Source organism: Dasypus novemcinctus, chromosome 13 (assembly GCF_030445035.2).
Source record: "Dasypus novemcinctus isolate mDasNov1 chromosome 13, mDasNov1.1.hap2, whole genome shotgun sequence".
Lineage (NCBI taxonomy): Eukaryota > Metazoa > Chordata > Mammalia > Cingulata > Dasypodidae > Dasypus > Dasypus novemcinctus.
Genome location: NC_080685.1, coordinates 53805840 through 53824178, shown reverse-complemented (window position 1 = coordinate 53824178; position 18339 = coordinate 53805840). Strand labels below are relative to the sequence as shown.

Sequence of the window (18339 nt, the reverse complement as noted above, 5' to 3'; positions counted from 1 at the left end):
ACACATCGATACTGTGATGGTTAGGCTAATGTGTCAACTCGCCAAGTAATTGTGCCCAGTTGTTTGGTCAAGCAAGCACTGGGCTAACTGTAATACAAGGGCATTTATAGACTTTACTCACCACTGACTTTACTACATAGATAGCTGGTTACAATTGTATCAATCAGGGAGTTTGCCATGATCAATAAGTGATGCTTTATCCAATCAGTTGAATGCCTTAAAAGGGGAAGTGATTCCAATATTCAAGGAGAATTTCCCAGTTTATCTTTGGACAGCCAATGTCTTCCAGAATTTCATCAAGGACTTTCACTGGACTTTCATTGGAGCCCCTGGTTGCAGCCTACCTACAGAGCCTGGACTTGTGCATCCCCATGGTCATGTGAGAGACTCTGGATAAAATATCTCTCGTTGATTCTGTTTCCCTAGAGAATCCTGACAATACAGAATTTGTTACCGGAGAGTGGGGAAGTGCTTTTGCAATTACCCAAATGCTGGAATGTTTTTTATAAATGATAATGGGTATTTTTTGGAGGAATTGTGAAATGCTTGATGGAAAAGGACTAGATTGCTTTGAAGAGACTGTTGATAGCAATATGGATGCTAACGAGACTTTTTACAATGCTTTAGAAGTAAATGATGAAACATTTATTGGAAACTGGAGGAAAGGCAATCCGTGTTTTAAAGTTGCAGAAAACTTAGCAAGATTAACTCCTGGTGTTATATGGAAGGCAGAATTCGAAAGTGGCAAGCCTGGGCATGTAGCTGAAGAACTTTCCAAAGTAAACTCAGAGGATGTGAGCTCCTTGCAACTTATAGCAAAATGCTAGACAAGTGAGATAAGCTGAGAATTGAACTGATGGGCACAAAGAAAATGGAAACTGATTCTGGAAAGTCCAAGCCTCTGGAAATCAAGCTCCCAGATGATAATGCCCCATTGGAGGACTTAACTAAACTTGGAACTTGTAAATCAAGATTGAAGATGCAATTATCTTGGAAAGACTTATGAAAGTCTTACTATGTGATGGCTTGGGCCCCTACTTCTTGCATGCTAAATCAACAAACTTTTTGAGAGAGCTGTATGAACAAAACCACTGTCAGCTTGGACTAAAAGCGACATGGAAAGGAGAGATTGAAGGAGAAACAGTTTTAAGAAGAAAACCATGGAAGCTGAGATCTGCAATTAAGACATCACCTTGGGCCAAGAGAGGAACCGCACCCATGTGTACAGAAAGGGTGAGTTTGTCCTGGCAGTTGGAAGGGGTGGATGTTCCCACCCGATGTTGTGGGAGAGTTTTCCCACCCCAGGGTACAGAGAGGGTGGAGCACATTCCTCAAGGATTAGGGCAGTTAAGTTCAGCACCCCACAGGTGTGAGAGGGGTGGACCTGTCTCCCATAGATTAGGGAAGGCCAGGTGGTCAACTCATTGTTCTGAGAGGGTTGAGCCTGTATGCCAAAGGTTAGGGAGGATGCTGCCCTCACCTCACTGTACTGGGGGTTAGTCTCTAACCCAAAGATTAGGTAAAGTGTGGCCATCATCACACCAACACTATTGGAGGTTGAAGTCTGGAGCTTGGTCAACACCCAGATGCTTAATGAGGGTAGAACCAAGAAAATGGCCATTGGGCAAGCCTGTGGAAAGGGTGGGTTCCCATAAGGCACCAAGGAGAAGAAACCATCATCTTAAGAATGACTCTCAGACTTTTGTTTTGTTTCAAATATTTATTTATTTCTCCCCCCTCCCCCCTCCATTGTCTGCTGTCTGTGTCCATTCATTTTGTGTTCTTCTGTGTCTGCTTGTATTCTCATTAGGCAGCTCCAGGAACTGATCCTGGGAACTTCTGGAGTGGGAGAGAGGCAATCATTCTCTTGCACCACCTCAGCTCCCTGATATGCTGCTTCTCTTATTGTCTCTCCTTTGTGTCTCTTTTTGTTGCATCATCTTGCTGTGCCAGCTCTCCCCACGGGCCAGCACTCCTGCATGGGACAGCACTTCTGCACAGGACAGCACTCCTGTGTGGGGCAGTAGTCTTCACAGGCCAGCACTTCGTGTGGACCAGCTCACGACATGGGCCAACTTGCCTTCACCAGGAGGCCCTGGCATTGAACCCTGGATCTCCTATATGGTAGATGGGAGCCCAATTGCTTGAGCCACACCTGCTTCCTGACTATTAGACTTTGACATCTAATGAAGCATGTCCTGCAGGTTCTGGAACCATAACTCATGTTTCCCTCCCAGTTTCTCCTTATTGTAATGAAAATGCTTATCCTTTGTCTATTTGTATATTGGAAGCAGATTAATTGTTTTATAAGTTTCAGAGGTCTATAGCAGATGGGACTTTGCCCAAAGAAATCAGTATTTCTTTAAATTGATTGTGATGTGATTTAGTACTTGCATTGTTATTGATTTAAAATGTTGTTATTTTTGTGGGTGTTGTTGTTGAATATTGTAATGCCTTTTTGGAATTCAGAGGGTGGAGTGTAGCAGTTTGATATAGTTAAAAATTCCAAAAATATATATTGGATTATGTTTGTAAACTGGTCTGTCTGAAGTTCCACATTTACTTAATTAAATTATGATTAGGGCTTTGATTGGGCCACATCAGTACAGTATTGAGTCCCTGCCCCTTGGTGGGTGGGGATTCACAGATAAAAGGCATGGCAAAGGACAGAGTTGGAGATTTTTTGATGCTGGAGCCTTGAGCTGGAGCCCCAGGAAATAAGCACACAGAGGAGCTTGGTTGTGAGGAAAGAGAAGCAAGCCCTGGGATGAGAGGAAACTTGAGCCTGGACAGAAGCAAACCCTGAGAGGAGAGGAACCCTGAGTCCAGAAAGAAGCAAGATCTGGGAAGAGTGGAACCCAGGAAGCCTAAACCCTGGCAGATGTCAGCAGCCATCTTGCTCTAACACATCAGTGGCAAAAGACTTTGGTGAGGGAAGTAACTTATGCTTTAATGCCTGGTAACTGTAAGCCCCTCCTCCAAATAAATACCCTTTATAAAACCAACAGATTTCTGGTATTTTGCACCAGCACCCCTTTGGCGGACTAAGACAGATAACTTAATCAAAAGTACAATACTATTTATAATGGTTTTTAAAAATTGAATAGATAGGTGTAAATCTAACAAAACATGTACAAGACTTGTATGCTGGGAAGCAGATGTGGCTCAAACAATTGAGCTTCCACCTACTACATGAGAGGTCCCAGGTTCAATTCCTGGTGCCTCCTAAAGAAGGTGAGCAAGACAGTGAGCTGACACGAAGGACTGGCATGAAAGCTGATGCAACAAAGAGACACAAGGAGGAAAACACAATGAGAAAGACAAAACAAAGCAGGGAGCAGAGGTAGCTCAGAAAATAAGGTGCTTCCCTCCCAAATGGAAGGTCCTGGGTTCAATTCCAATGCCTCCAGAAGAGAAGGCAAGCACACAAAGAATAAGCACAGCAAGTGCAAACTACAAAGGGGAGGGAGAATAAATAATAAATATGTATTTTTTTTAATCTCATATGCTGAAAACTACAAAATGTGCCTACTAACATGATTAAAGAAACGAAAGGAAATCTAAATAAATATTAAGGCATACCATGTTCATGGATTAGGAGACTCACAACAGTAAGGATGTCAATTTTCCCCAAGTTGTTATACAGGTTTTGCACAATTCCTATAAAAATCCCAGCAAGATTTTTGGTAGCTAGCAACATAATCACTCTAGAATTTAAATGGAAAGGCAGAAGAACTAGAATAGCTAAAATAATTTTGAAAAAGAAGAGTAAAGTGGGAGGAATCAGTCTACCTGATTCTAAGGCTTACTATGTAGTTACAGTGATGAAGACTTTGTGGTATTGGTGGAGATAGATCAGTATAACAGAATAGAGAACTCAGATATAGACCCACACAAATAGGCCCAACTGCTTTATATATATATATATATTTTTTTTTTTTTTTTTTATTAGAGAAGTTGTGAGTTTACAAAGCAGTCATACATCACATAGAAAATTCCCAAACACCAGCCCACCATCAACATCTTGTGTTACTGTGGACTATTTATTACAGTTGATAAAAGAATATCCAAATATTACTATTATTTATAGTCCATAGGTTATATTATGCATAATTTCCTCACAAACCACCCTTTTGTTAACACCATGTATTAGTATTTTGCATATTTTCATGTGAGATCATTCACATAAGTGAAATGTTAACCCAATCCATCATACACCTCAGGGTTCACTGTGCACCATGCTTTGAACAGTCCATACAAAGTCTACACACAGTAGCTCTCAGTTTCATCATAGAGTTCCAACCACTTTTTAACAATGGTGCAAAAGCAACCCAACAGGAAATACAGCCTTTTGAACCTCAACCTAAACCTCACACCTTATACAAAAATTAACTTGAAATGTGTTGCAGACTTAAATGTAAAACATAAAACTACAAATTTTAGAAAAAAATCATAGGAGAAAATCTTCATGATCTAGAGCAAGGCAGAGTTTTAGACTTGACACCAAAAGCACCATCTGTAAAAGGAAAAATAGTTTGCCAGAGGTTAAATAATGGGTGGGGGGAGAAGGAATGTGTGTGTGGTTATATAAGGGCAATAGGAGGGATCCTTGTGGTGATGTAAATGTTTTATATCTTGACTGTATCTATGTCAATATCCTGAATGTGATATTGTGCTATAGTTTTACAAGATATTACCATTGGTAGATAACCAGATAAAGGGTAAATGTGACCTCTCTGTATTATTTCTTACAACTGCAGGTGAATCTGCAATTATCTCAAAATAAAAAGGGTAATTTTAAAATTTCATTTATTTGCATTTATAATTTATTTGCATTTAGTTGCATTTATAATTTATAATTTGCATTTTTAATTTTTTTTTGAGGTAATAGGGGCTGGGAATTGAACCCAGAACCTCACATGTGAGAAGTCAGCACTCAACCACTGAGCCACATCAGCTTCCCTGAGTTGGTTTTTTTTGTTTGTTTTGCTTGTTTGTTTTTATTTTTTCAGGAGGCTCCAGGAACTGAACCCAGGACCTCCCATGTGGGAGGTGGGCACTCTCAACTGCTTGAGCCATATCTGCTTCCCCTTTTAATATATAAAATATTTAAGGAAAAACTTCTTAAAAAATACATGAAAATAATGTCAATTTTGCACTTTTATCATTTACTTCCATTTATAACATTGATGGAAATATATTCAAATGCCATTTCTGATTATATCATTCATTCTCTTGTTTAAAAACCCTTTGATGGCTCTCTGGGGCCCACGGGATAAAGCCTGAACTCATTAGCTTGACAAACAAGCCCTTTGCTGTTTCCTGATCCTTGCCCATCAGCTTAGACTCATTTTTCACTGCTGCCCACCTGCACACACCCCTCTCTCCAACACTTGACCACTTTAAGTTCCTTAATGTGCTTTGCTGTTTCATGCTTCTCTGCTTCTCACCTGTCCCCTCTGCCTGGAGTACTCTCTCTCTCCTCACTCCCAAATATCTGGAAATCATCTTCACATCTTTCAAGGCTCAGCTAAACCCACCTCCTCTAGGAGTTCCTTCCTGAACCTGCCCTGAGGGCACAGACCAGGGAGAATTCCCCATCTCTCTGCAGCCTCACTGTAACTTGTGCATCTATCTTGGTACCTACCAGTTGCTTCATGTCTTTCCCTTCTTCTAGATTGTGAGTGCCTTGAAGCTAGGGACTGTGTATTAACTATCATTGCATTTCCAGTGCCTCAAATAGTACCTGACCAATGCTAGGTGGCCAATAAATGTTTGCAGATGGCTGAATATCCAGCGCTAATGAATCCTCCTTTTCTTGATTTCCCTGGTCTTCCCTTTTTTTTTTTTTTTTTTTTACCCTTCCTCCAATATAATTAATGTTTTATTCTCCTGGAGTCCATTAGACTTTTTTCATAGGATTAATATGGAATAAATAAATCACTATGCAGTCACTTGTGTGTGTGTTTGCCTAAGAGCTCCTCAAGGGTGAGCAGTGTGCAACTTTCAGACCCTCTTTGGACACAAAAGGGCTAAAAAATTTATTGATAAAAATGGACTGATTGACTAAGGAATGAATGGCCTTGCAGTGCCTCATAAATTACACAGCATAAATTATCCTTTACTTTGTCCCAGGAGCTTTTATACACACAACAACAAACACACACATATACACAAGGATGGAAAAACACAAGACACAGACAGACACACAGAAAGACAGAAAGAAGCACAAAAAGACATGCAGAAAAACACACAGGACAGAAAGATACACAGAAAGAATATAATTTACAGAGAAGACCCTATGTATCATGAGTACAAGCGAAAAAGAATGAATACATGATTAGAATCATGAACATCATCAAACAGCTTTTGAATTTGGGATTAGGTACTGTAAACTGTTCTTTCAGACTGACGGAGGAGGGGTGTGAAATCATCCCATCATTTCTAGATGCTTAGATAGAAATCCCAGTAGGGGTCCTATTTCTCACATATCGGGGACAAATACACAAAGATATGTCAAAAATCATTAAATGGCATAGTTTTACACAGAGTCCTAGCCCTTGAAAAACTGACAATCTATTTTCAATAGCAATCATTCCCATGTTTGCCTTTAATAAAATTAGGATAGTTTAGTATAATTTAAAAAATCATGCATGGAAAAGAGTGAGGGCTTTAGTTTTAGATGGACTTGCTCAAGTCCAGGCTTGACTCTTCGCCAATTATAGGAGGCTGCCACTCCTGAATCTGGGTCCTCAGCTGTAAAATACAGGTTTCAGAGCACCTACCTGCTGAATGGGTGTGAATAATATATGTAAATTGTGGAGCATAATGCCTGGTATATAATAGGCCAATAAATTAAAACTGCCCCTTTCCCTGCCAAAGGCACCAATCTCTGGATTATGAACCTCAAACACCTTCAAGTAAAGGATTTTTCTCATTTAAACTGTATTAGAAACCAAAGTTATAACACTAGAAGAATATGAAGAAAAGTATGATGTGCTTAAAAATGTTACGTTAGATGCTCTGCAGGGCTCTCAATAACTACTTGTTGACTGACAAATGTATTTGTAGAAGCATAAAATCAGAGATGGAAATAGATAACAGTATAAAAAGGTAATTTAGAATCAGCACAGAATAACGATTATACTTCAATAAACATCTTATTTTTTTAAGCAATAATAAAGGAAACTGGAAATCGTTTGGAAAAACATCAGATTTTCTTTTACAGCCACAAGTTTATATGAACATTCATTAGCACAGTACCTAAATGCTGGCATCTTACTGGCAAAATTTCTGAATTGGAAGCAAAAGTGTTCCAGGCATCAAGAGGTATACGAGGGAAGCAGATGCAGCTCAAGTGATAAGACCTCTGCCTACCATATGGGAGGACCCAGGATCGATCCCTGGGGCCTCCTCGTGAAAAAAGAAGAAGAGAAAGTGTGCCGTGCGGTGAGCCAGTGCCCACATGGTGAGCCAAGTGCCCTCATGGCGAGCCAGTGCCCATGCAGCAAGCCAGTGCCTGCATGGTGAGCTGAGTGCCCACAAAGCAAGCCAAATGCCTTCACGGTGAATCAGTGCCTGTACAAGTGAGTCACACAGCAAGATGATGATGCAACAAAAGAGAGACAAATGGGAGAATCAAGGTAAATCACAGCAGAGACCAGGAACTGAGGTGGCGCAATTGACAGGGAACCTCTCTCCACATCAGAGGTGCCCAGGATCGAATCCCAGATCGCATAGCAAAGGACACAGACAGTAAGGCAGGGGAGGGGGATGCAAGGGGTAAAAAAAAGAGGTAAGCCACTCAGATGATTTACGATTCTGACTTTCCTTTTCACCCCAATGCCTCATTGTCCTGAACCTCCATCCATAAGGACCAGCTGTCTTAGACAGCAGAAATCTAGCCTCTCGTCCTCACCAGCACACAGTGAATGCCCTGTGGGTCCATCTGGTCCATGCCTGTTGCCTACCATGGGCAAATGTGTTCTAGATGTACACCTGCCAAGATGATGACTGCTGCTTTACGGTGGTGAAAATCTTGAAAATCAAGATCTTGCTTGCTTTCTGTGGTTTGATTTCCTGCCCGGAAATGGAGCTCAGTTCTACAGAGGGGCCTCAGATGATAAGCACTGCTAAGATAGGCTCTGCTTTCAGCGTGGCTTCCTTTGCTGTGAGATACTGTAAACACCACAGAGCTCTTCTTCCTGTGGGGCCAGTCAGAAAGGCCAGTTGGGATGGACTTAACCTTGGACATCCTATTCCTGGGCGAGTGAGAGCGAAGAGCACCCTGGAACTGTGGTACTGGGTGGGGCTCTCATGTAGTAGTTTCCAGGCTCCATACACCCCACTGGGTGGGGAGAGAAGAGCCCTCCCACCCAGAGCGTTCCAGCCTGTAGGCAGCAGGTGCAAAAGCACAGCTGTACTGAACACCCCTCCAGGAGAACCACAGAATTGTCCTGGGCTGGTTCATTTAAAATACTGATCTTCTGTCTTCATTTAAAATTTTGATATTCTGTTCATTGTGAGTTTTTTGCATTCATTTTGGTTTTTGAAAATAGTTCGTTAATTATTACTTACCTCAATTACTGAGGTTTTATGGCACCCCTTCAATTTTGCATTCTTGCCTCATCCTAGTCCTCACCCAGCTAGAACATATTAAGAATTCAGTAAATGTTAGTTGCTCTCATTTTATAATCACACAATGAATGCACAACACAATTTAGCCCTTAATTATCTAATGTCTTATATTAGTCATTATTCCTATTGCTTACATCCTGCTTTTCCAACTAATTTGTACAATTAAGGGCAAAAATTATAACGTATGTCTTTGTATCCCTAAAATTGCTGAGTGTGTAAGAGGCTTAAGTATGTACTTGTCCAGTGATTTCTTATAGCCCCTGACAGACCATTTACGACTGTATTATTCCCTATTGTTCTGTATTTTTGAAGCTTTTGTTTCCTGGTCCTTGAGGGCAGGGACCATATCTGGCATTTATCCTTTCCTGCCATGTTTAGTACAAAGATGGGCCACAGGCTCAAAGAGCCTCTGAGTTCATCTAATCCTTCCTCCTCACTTCACAAATGAATCACCTGATGACCAAAGCAGTCAAGATAGAGCCGGGACCAGAATTCAAGTCTCCTAGCTCTTTCCACTCCAGCACTTAGTTCATTTTCTTTTATCTCTCAATCTCCCACAGTAACAAGCAGAGTTCTGCATGGAGAAAGAATTTAATTAGTGATGTAAATTACTGATTTTTGGAACTTGAGCAATCTTTGCTTAAAGGGGGCATAGAGAGTTATTTCCTCAAAAAGTGTATGTGTTTTCACCAACTGTCCATATATCTTGGCTCAGTGTAGCAAGGTGGTTAGGAGAATACTGGATTTAGAGTTAGATTGTGCTCAGTTCAAGTTCTGACTTCTCCATTTACAAACTATGTGACTTTGGATGAAATTAAGTTTCTTAACTGAATTTTCCTCATCCATAAATTGAACATAAAAGTGATATCTACCACACAGAATTGTGAAAATAACACAGAACAAAAACATGTAAAGGTATGTGTAGCAGACTGCTTAACATACGGTCAATTCTCAGTAAAAATTAGTAATTATCATTACTCTAAAGGTAAGCCCTAAGATTTAGGTGGGTTATAAGACCAGATGGAAAGAGTTATATGCACAGTTTTGTAATATGCTCACATTTTTATATTACGGATGATCAAGATTGTTAATGGAGAGCTGAATTATCAGTGAGGCACTTAAGATTATACTATATCTATCCAATGAAGCATCACAAACAACTCTAATAACCAATGTATTGTGTGAGATCTCAGTTCCATATAACCATGACAAGGACCCTTGGCTGCCTAACTCCTGAAAGTTTACAGATTTCCAAATGCACCTGGAGTCTAGGTCAGTACACTATAAAAAGGGTTCTGCCAGAGACATAAGATTATCTAAGTATAATTCCATTGCAAGAGAAAACAAACTATATTAGCAAGGAAGCCCAATTGATAAGCAGAAGCCCAGACATATGTAATAAGATGCCCCATGACTTCGTATTTTGCCAACACAAGCTTGGTGCTATGGAAAACAGTGAATAGAGCAACCCAGGGAAACGAATCCCACAACCAAATTCTCTCAATATCTCATCTACTTTTATTCTCTTTTGTCCTCAACCCAAAGCAGGACCCAGAGCACAAACTTATATGACACCACAGGAAGATGTGATTGGAAGTCTGTTTGAATAAGAACAGATAAAAACCCCTTTTCTATCCTGGGACATATTCCCTACTGGCAATCTGAAAATTCTCTTAAAATTCAAGGTTTCCCAAATGCAATGTGGTATCCTGAACAAAAAAATGAAAAGAACATTAGCTGGGGAAATCTGAAAAAGTATGTAGGTCCATTAATAATATTGTGTCTATGCTGGTTTCTTAATTTTGACAAATGCACCACGGTTACATGTTAACATAAGAGGAAGCTGGGTGAAAGCTATATGGTACCTCTGTACTATCTTTGCAATTTTTCTGTAAGTCTAAAATTATTCCAAAATTAAAGTTAATTTTAAAAATAGCATCAAAAAATCAAGGTTTCTTTGCTGAAGAACCTTGGTTTTGGTGGATGGGAGGGGTGAGAATTATTATTCTCTCTCCCCAATGAAAAGTATATTAAGGAGTGGATGTGGCTCAAGCAATTGGGTGCCTTCCTCCCACATGGGAGGTCCCAGGTTTGGTTCCTGGTGCCTCCCGAGAAAACAAAAGCAAACAACAAGCAAAACAAATGATAAAACTAAATCAGGGAAGCCAATGTGGCTCAGTGGTTCAGTGGTTGAGTGCCAGCTTCCCACATTTGAAGTCCTGGGTTCAATCCCCAGGCCCCAGTACCTCAAAAAAATTTTATTAAAAGGCCTAAAATCTCCAACCTCCTAATAGTGGTCAAACAAAAGATAGTGACCAACCCTTTCTCCCCTCAAGGTGACATGTTAAGAAGGCAAAGGAAATTGGGGTACTCCAGGAATTGGGCTCTCCAATTTGTAAAATGAGGGTAGTGATACCCCTCTCAAATATTATAAGGGATAAAAGGGGCAATGGACATAAAACACTCAGTCCATGGCAAGTGATGGGTAAATGGCTTTTCCCTTTCTCCTTCCCAGGCATTACCTCGGCAGTTCCCATCAGCTCCTCAAGGCCGCTCTCACAGGTAGACCCTCTGGGTGGAAGTGCTGCTCCTCTGTCTTGTCAGGGAGGATCCCTCCCAACCCTTAAGGGTCTCCTGATCCTTTAGCACCTGTACCTTTCACAGCTGTGCAGTGGTCTCTCAGCCCTCTGGAAAGCAGCTTGTACTCTGCTGGGCTCTTGTCCAGCCCTCTGGTGGCAGCTCTGTCCTAGTGCTTTTTAAAAAGCAGCCCACCCACCACAGAGAGATAGGAAAAAACCTACCATGTACTTAGTGATTTACTTTTGAGTTGAAAGTGAGAAGGGAAGCAATGAGTCATGAGCTGAGACTAGAGGTCCAGTCCCTGCTCAACAAATGTACAAGTTTGATTTTTGGCCCATTCTCTGTGATGTCCTCCACATTGCCTTCTTGGTCTCCATGAGTTAGTTCTTTAGTCTTCCTGGAAATTCTGTGAGCTACCAAATACCCTTCTTTAATAAACGTTTTTTTTTTAACTGAAACACGACATGCAAACAGAAATCTGCATGGATCTTAAGAATATAGCTCAGCAAATGTTCACAAAATAAGCACACCCATATAACCATTACCCAGATTTAATAAATTTAAAAAAATACATTATTGCCAGTGCCCCAAAAGCCTCCTATATGGCCCTTTCCCAGTCATGTCAAAAAAGAATTGACATCTTTACAATATTGAGTCTTCCAATCCATGAACATAGTATATTTCTTAATTTATTTGGGTCTTCTACAACTTCTTTCAGTTATGTTTTGCAGTTTTCTGTGTGGAGGTCATGTGTAAACTTTGTCATAGTTATCCCCTAGATTACTGATGTTTTTTATGCTGTTGTAAACGATGTAATTTTTTTTATTTTGCTAATTGTTTGTTGCTAGTATATAAAAATAAAACTAAGTCTTGTAAATGGACTTTATATCCAGAAAATTTTCTGAATTTGTTTTTTAATTCTAAGAATTTACCTACAGATTAACTATTTCCTATGTACACAATTATGCCATCTGCAAATAAAAGTCATTTAATTTCTTTCTTTCTAATCCTTACAGTGTTTTGTGTTGTTTTTGAGGGGGGTTGTTTTTGTTTGGGGTTTTTTTTGGTTTGTTTTTGCTTTTGTTTTTTTCTTTTTTTGCACAGGCTCAGGTATTTAGTACAATATTGACTAGAAATGGTGAGAGCCTTGTTTTAAATTCAATCCCAGGGAGAAGGCTTTCAATACTTTACTAATATGTTTTCTCAGCATCCTTGTCAATATCCTTTATCAGATTAAGGAAGTTCCTTTTAGTTCCTATCCCATGTCTTTTTTTTTTTTTTGATACTAAAAGCTTTATTTTTTTATTTCTCTCCCCTTCCCTGTCCCCCCGTCCACCCAGTTGTCTGCTCTTTGTGCCCATTCACTGTGTGTTCTTCTGTGTCTGCTTGTATTCTTCTCAGTGGCACCCAAAATCTGTGTCTCATTTTGTTGCGTCATCTTGTTGTGTCAGCTCTCCGTGTGTGTGGCGCCATTCCCAGGCAGGCTGCACTTTTTTCACACTGGGCGGTTCTCCTTAGAGGGTGCACTCCTTGCATGCGGGGCTCCCCTACGCGGGGAACACCCCTGTGCTGACAGGGCACTCCTTGCACGCATCAGCACTGCGCATGGGCCAGCTCATCACATGAGTCAGGAGGCCCTGGGTTTGAACCTTAGACCTCTCATGTGGTAAGCAGATGCCTTATCCATTGGGCCAAATCTGCTCCCCCCCCATGTCTTCTTAGCAAACTTTCCCCTTCCTCCCCATCTGCCCTTCTTACCAAGCATATACATTGCATAGAGGACAATCCTTACTGGAAGGGTCAGCAGGAAGAGCACATGAGAGGCTCTTGCTTGTGGGCAGTCAGAGAGGCCCAAGAAAATCTTCAACAACAAATAGTTAACTAAATCCTTACACTAGGCATTAGAGAATGAAAGAAATGCAATTCTTGCCCTCATAGAGTTCAGAGTTTAATTGGAGATAAGAAATAAATAAAACTTTAAACAAATAGTTCATTTCAAATGTGACAAGTGATATGAAGGAAAAGTTAAGGTGCTATGATAGCATGTAACAAGGAAACCTAACCTAGTCTAAGGGATCAGGGAAGATATAAGGATGAGTAGACTAGGAACAAGTCATATAAAGAAAAGCAGTCACAGCTGAAGATGGTTACAGAAGATGAAAAATGAATCTTTGTATTTATAACAAAAATCACATCCAACCAATATAATTCTGCATTGCACCAACTGAGAACCATGATTGTATTAGAGAAACACCTTGCAGTACCACATGGTAGCTCATTTCTAAAGTAACCCTTGCTCCCCCTCAACTTGGACCAACTTTATGTCATCCAAAATTGACTCCCTTTTGCATCAAGGACCCTCTTAAATTAACCAGACCTTATCTTTGTGTGACAGTGTAGAACCCATTCATTCTTCCTGGTCTCATGTTTACAGAATATTTGGCAAAAGTCCCAAATTCCTATGTCCTACACCTATTGATTATGCATTTTTTAAAAATAATCTTTTCCAAATATTCTGCTTTATTGTTCTCAGAAATCACTCAAATTTACCAGAAAGTTAAAAATGTTTTAGTGTGTATTCTCTCCCATATAACCTCTTCTACCTGACAGAGACCACATACTGTGTCAACCCACGAACTTTTTTCAGAAGTGGTCAAGGTTCCCACTGAGTGCATGGGTACTCTCAAGGACATCTGTCATGCCTTTCAGCCATTTAGCATCTGAACCCCTTTCCTGTGTTTGGGAATCCCTGTCCCTGAGAGTTCTCCTTCTATGAAGGCTAACAATGATAGCTATTTGTTTGGGCAGCCTCCCTTGCAGCTGGAGTGCTGGCTCTGCCAATCGCATGCACCTAGCTCAGACTTTAGATTGAAGCTAGTGATATGAAAAACCAGGAGCCACATAGGATCCATTTTGGCAACGAGAGGGAAAGCTCCACCTAGCTTCCTGAGACACCAGTGACAGCAGATTCATGGGCAGCTTCCAGCACTTCCTACGGGTGTGACGTCAGGATGCGCTACAGGGTCTGGGCCCAGCAGCTGCAGCAGCTGCCGCCCAGGGTCTTCACCACACCAGTCCTGCAGCACATCTGGATATTGTTCCTGGCAGCAAAGCCCCAGAGCCTGGCCTTCAGCCTTTCTGGAAATTCTTCTAACTTTATGAGTGAGCTTCATGGGTGGGCAACCTGTGCTGTTCCAGAGCCCTGTGCTCAGAAGGGCCCAGGACTCAGTTCAATGCTCTGTTGTTGCCATTTTGAAATGCCTAACATTTTCTGAACAAGTGGCCTTGGATTTTCATTTTCCACTGTGCCCCGTGAATTGTGTAACTAGTACTGCTGTGAGCTTTCTAACATGCTTTAGGTCAAGGAGTTCTTAACTTTCTCCGTGCCATGGAGCCCTGTGACAGTTGGGTGAAGCCTATAAAGCCTGAGAAGAATGTTTTTCTCTTTTTTTCTTTATTAGAGAAGTTGCGGGTTTACAGAACAATCATGCATAAAACACAAGATTCTCACATACCACCCTACCACCAACACCTTGTATTGGTGTGGAACATTTGTTACAATTGATGACAGTACATTTTTAAAACTGTACTATTAATTCAAGTCTATGGTTTAACTTAAGGTTCACTGTTCATGTAGTGTAGTTACATGAATTTTTTTTTTCATTTTTATTCTGTTACCACATATATAATCTAACACTTCCCCTTATAATCCCAGTCAGATATATATTTCAGTGCTGTTAATTGCATTCACAATGTTGTACTATTGTCACCACCATCCATTACCAAAACCATGAATGTTTTTAAATGCATAGAATAAAATATAAAGAAAGCCAATTATATTGAAATAGTTACAAAAAAGGTTTACAAAAATAAATACGTGATAGCATAATGTGTGCTTTTTAATGAGCACGTTTGTAAATCCAAATCCGTTAGCTAGCAGTGGTGGCAAACATAAACAGTATTTTTACAATGTTTGCAACAAATGAAATGTGACTTGAAAGTATCTGTGATTTCTAATGGCGATAAAATCACAGGTACCTGGTTTGCGGACTACGTTCATAACTTAAGGAAATGATAAATTTCAGTTAGAGACTATTGAAATAAATATACGACTTTTCTCTCAGCCAGTCACAAACCTCATATATTTTAAACAGGTGAAAACAGGCCAAGAGCTCTGCTTTAAATAAATTCCTTATCTGCTTAAATCAGTCAATGCTTTGTTGTTGTTGCTGTTGTTGTTGTTTTTGTTGCTTACAACCAAGAACGCTGTCAGATACAGGAACCCAATATGAACCAACTGGCAGACAAGCCCTAAGCATATCATGGTTCTCCAGGGAAACAAGCAAGCACAATAGTGATAGTGTCCCCAGCTGAGACAAAGATGTATCCAACACAACCCTGCCCCCCGAGTGTTAGGATCTAAGAGGAGATAGTGTCAGTGATGACACCGCAGGATGCTGTCTAGAAAACTAGTGACAAGCACAATGTATGTGATATAGACCACTTGATCTGGATGGCTGAGCAAGTGGAGATCCCATCTAGCTGGGAACATTGCCCATTAATAAAGGCTCTCCATCAGGAGAGAGGAGATAAGGCACAGGACAGTGTAACTGTTGTTCCAAAGCCCACAATAGGCTATCAGAAGGTTAAAGATTTCATCAGTTTCCCAAATCCTAATCCAGGATTCTTCATTTGAGCCTAGATCACCTCCCAGGTAATTTGATGTGACTTTTCTGCAACCCTCAAAGGAAATAGGATCAGAATGCTCCTCCCCAGGTGCCATTTACCCCTCCCTCTTCCACTCCTTTTGGGAAAGGCAGACTCAAAATCCCTTTGGGTCAAAGGAACTACCTGTCTTTTGGACACATCTGAGAAGGCTGGGTTTTGCAAACATAGAAAACAGTCCACTTGAAGTACTTTAACTTTTCAAAATTGTTTCATATCCATGAACTTGAGTTCTGAGCATATATCATTATCCCTATTTTATAGGAGAAGACATGGAGATTCAGAGAGAAAGGTTGTAATTTGCTGAAGGCCACAAAGCAAGATAATAAAACCCAGTGTCCTTGCCCCTGCCCATAACTGTCCTGTGAGTAGATCAAAACAAGAGGGAAGGCTGTCTCTGAAAGGGAAGTACATTCAAGCAGATCATCTAAAAACAAGAAACCCAACCCCACCCCAAAGTTCTGGAGAGCAGGTGACAGCTAAGAGAGGAGAAGCTCTAAAATGAAAACAAATCACCGAATCCTCTGGCTGCTAAAGAGCCTCAGTTTGAGCCCCAACCATAGGATGGAATTCTTTTGGCCCATGACCAGTTCCAAGTCCTTCCCCTTCCTGCCTAGGAGTTTCATAACAACAGCAACAGCAGGAAAAGGGTTTCGTGAACATAAAAATAAACAAACTTTCTATTTTTAGCTCTGCTACAGCTGGGAGAGCTTCATTCTTTGCCTTTTAGCTGCAGCATTCTGAGGGAGCAGGGCAGACGGTGGAGGGGTAGGGGGACCAGGAAAGCTGGGGGATTCCCACTGGGAGCTAGATTTTCCACTGTTGAACCTAATTACACACAGGCCACAGAAACCAATGTCCAGCCTGGAAGCCTCAGGAGTCTGTAGGTCTGGAAAAACTGGAGAGCGTCAACCAGGAAGTTGGTCTGTGATTAGGCTATTTTCTCACCATATATAGAAATAAATCATCTTTGACCCACAATGTCTTTAGAGCTCCCGAAAACTATGTTGCCCAGTGACACTATCAGAGGCGTGGAAGATAAGCTTGTAGATAGACACTTTTTTCCTTCCTAACTTGGGCTTAAGTTGGAAACTGCGTGAATCTCAGAGGACCTCAGGGCCCACACCTTCCAGGCTTAACCCTGTGTCTAGAATTCCTGATGAGCCTGCCACATGTTCCCCAGCCGGCAGCATCAGGAACTAGAGAAAGGGCAACAGTAATACGGGAGGTGGGGAATGAGGGGAGCTGCAGTTCTTTCGTTGTCAGAGTTCCAAGGACGCCAGATGAGGGAGGCAACAAGGCCATTTTCTTACAAATGGCACTCCAGCTTTAGGAAAAATGTACACCAGGTCTGATTTGAGAAGCATCTCTTTAGTCTTGCCCCTCCCAGACCTTTACCCCATGTCACCTTTAATAATGTTCTTTTTCCTCTCTCTTGTCCCTTTTCAGGCATACTCCTGGGTGTACTTGCAGTCCTTTGAGAGAGGGCAGAATTGCAGACCCCAAAGCAGTACTGAGGAAGGAAAGAACCCAGGGCTTTGCACCCTCCAAGGAAGTAAGTGCAGGAGAAAGTGTCCCATGGATTAATCAAGGAAAAGCAAGAGAAGGCCTCAAAAACATCTGACCTTAAAGCCGAGGGTCTTCAATCATTGACAAATATGCACTGAGCGCCTTACTGTCTGCCAGAACGTCCCCCGCATAGTTTATAGTCCAGCTAAACCGGCAATTTCATTACTGTGGGGAAGTCTGATGAGTAAGTACAGAGTCCCGTGGGAAGTCAAGGGATTGCTCCAGGCTTGGTTTTGGGGAGTCAAGGAGATCTTTTCAGAGGAGACAATGGCTGAGCTAAGACCCAGGCAGGTAGAGATCTGGTACAGGGTAGAATTTCTCTCAAAGACTCCCACTTAGGGGCAGCTTTCAAATATAAATATAAGAACTTATCTCCAGCACCTCAAAGATAACTGATCCCTACTCCCAATAACATTTACCCCAGTTGTACTGAGTAATTGCATTCACATCTTAAGAAGAATATAGCATAATAATTTATTTGAGGGAAACGGACTTGGCCCAGTGGTTAGGGCGTCCGTCTACCACATGGGAGGTCCGCGGTTCAAACCCCAGGTCTCCTTTACCCATGTGGAGCTGGCCCATGCGCAGTGCTGATATGCGCAAGGAATGCCCTGCCACGCAGGGGTGTCCCCCGCGTAGGGGAGCCCCACGCGCAAGGAGTGCACCTGTAAGGAGAGCCGCCCAGTGCGAAAGAAAGTGCAGCCTGCCCAGGAATGGCGCCGCCCACACTTCCCATGCTGCTGACGACAGCAGAAGTGGACAAAGAAACAAGACGCAGCAAACAGACACAGAGAACAGACAACCGGGGGAGGGGGGGGGGATTAAATA

General features: G+C 41.5%; 1 long non-coding RNA gene across 3 annotated transcripts in view; it reads right to left on the bottom strand.

Annotated features, from left to right (window-relative positions):
• LOC101414438 (uncharacterized) overlaps positions 1 to 18339 on the bottom strand; it is a 44451-nt gene that overhangs the window by 19691 nt on the left and 6421 nt on the right. Inside the window, exons 4-5 of one of the 3 annotated variants that reach the window (XR_002795432.3) lie at positions 8578 to 8645; positions 3922 to 4516 (exon numbers count right to left, since the gene is read on the bottom strand). The exons of 1 other annotated variant lie outside the window; for it this stretch is intronic. This is a non-coding gene — a long non-coding RNA (uncharacterized lncRNA). Of the gene's footprint in view, positions 1 to 3921; positions 8646 to 18339 lie in introns of those variants that run through there. One more of the 3 variants, XR_011645502.1, reaches the window with a different exon arrangement.